The following is a 1733-nucleotide window of genomic DNA, read 5'->3' as shown; positions in this document are numbered from 1 at the left end:
TCGACCGTGAGCTTTTCGTTTGTCCTCATCTTGGCAAATCAGTGAGCAGCGAGCTCGCGAAGCCAAACTAGACTATGGCTTCCTGTGGAAAAGGGTAAGTTTTACGGGACCGATTTAAGGGAAAGCCAGACTGAAGAGGCTAGGAAGTATACACGAAATAAACCACGGTCCTCTCTTTAAAATGACGCAACAACTGCAGCATAAAGGAAATAAGCTGTGAGTTTTTCATTCGTCCTCATCTTGACCAATCAGTGAGCAGCGGCCCCACGAGCCGAGTTAGGCAGTGGCTTGCTGTGGAAAGGGGCGAGTTTTACAGTACCGATTTACGGAAAAGTCAGGCTGAAAAGAACTTAAGATTTAGATTAGATGGTAAACAAAGACGTCGGAGGCCATCAGAGGAAATCAGTTTAGTACAAGTCAGCTTAAGTAAAGCAAAGTCATGCTGGGTGCTATGTCGTATGGTGCCCAGACTTCAATGGACGTTGCTATATAGCTTCATCAAGAAAGGGCATGTTTTCAAGCAAGCAACATTTCCAACCGACAGCAGACGTCGCTGGCGTCTGGTCATTATATCCTTGTAGAAAAGATATTACGCACGAAGCACTCATGGAATATTTTGTCACTTTTGCAACACGAACAATTAATATGCATGCAATTTTTTTCCGCAAAACATTTACACAGACAAATATTGCGTGACCAGTCTTCCTTTTTAATTCGCTTTCTAAATAACCACGTTGTTGATCTCATCAAAGTGGGCCGTTAGAAGAGTTTCGCACTGACCAGCTGGAACCGCAGGGGCTGTACTTTAGCCTATACAGAGCATGACCTTACATGAGTCGTCACAGGTCAGTGAACTAGTGCACCTGGACCGAAAAATGCGGAGGGTTTCTCAAGAGTCCGGCCCGGCTCAGGTATGCGCCACCAGTAAAACAAGTTCGTCCTGTTGATTGGGTTCCTCTACCGCGGTGGGCAGTAGCAGAATATAAAAGCAAGGTCGGATTCATTAGCGTTTATTACCATGCATTATCAGAAGTATGGCGCAAGCAGCGAACCAATGAACGTCTGACCCGGCACTCTCGGCACGTTGAACCGGCAAAGGCAATGCATGTATATTTATCTACGGTGATTGACAACGGTGTAAGCAAGCATTGGTACTCCTGCATACAAGTGAAAGATAGGGATATTGGGGAATAAGCGTGGCCACGAAGTATGCGTTCTAAAAACTGGATGAGTTATACAGCACCGTCTGACGACGCAGGGCACAGAGTCTCAAAACAAATATCAGGGAAAACGCCTTTGAAACGATGCTTCTCTTCTAAAATGCTGCTTCCACCTACTGGCAAAGCTGTCTTCCGCTTTCGCAGAAAGGTCGTGCTATTTTGGTTGTTGGTGACTTGAATTTTGCTGTTCTCGCTGTGTGACCACGAGGAGCGCAGACTTCTATCCTTGTCCTATATCACACCTAGCGGTATGGCTACTTCTGCTCCGCTCTTCAGTCCCTGTTCCCTTGTGAGGACGATCACACGGCCAGTGTATCCGGCACTGGCGTAAATCTAAGGCCTGGCTCTATGCTGACCCCAATGATTGAGGGTCACTTTCAACTCGTTCCCACCTCAGGCCCGATCCGACATCGCTCCTTGCTGTCTGAAGACAAGCATCATGCGGGTGGCGCAGCCATTCCCCCCCCCCCCCCCCCCCACCTTGTGGTCCTAGGCCCGACTCCGTCCCACAGC

This window comes from Pollicipes pollicipes, unplaced genomic scaffold (genome assembly GCF_011947565.3).
Source record: "Pollicipes pollicipes isolate AB1234 unplaced genomic scaffold, Ppol_2.1 Scaffold_4295;HRSCAF=5057_pilon_pilon_pilon, whole genome shotgun sequence".
Lineage (NCBI taxonomy): Eukaryota > Metazoa > Arthropoda > Thecostraca > Pollicipedomorpha > Pollicipedidae > Pollicipes > Pollicipes pollicipes.
This window is presented reverse-complemented; position numbering follows the sequence as displayed.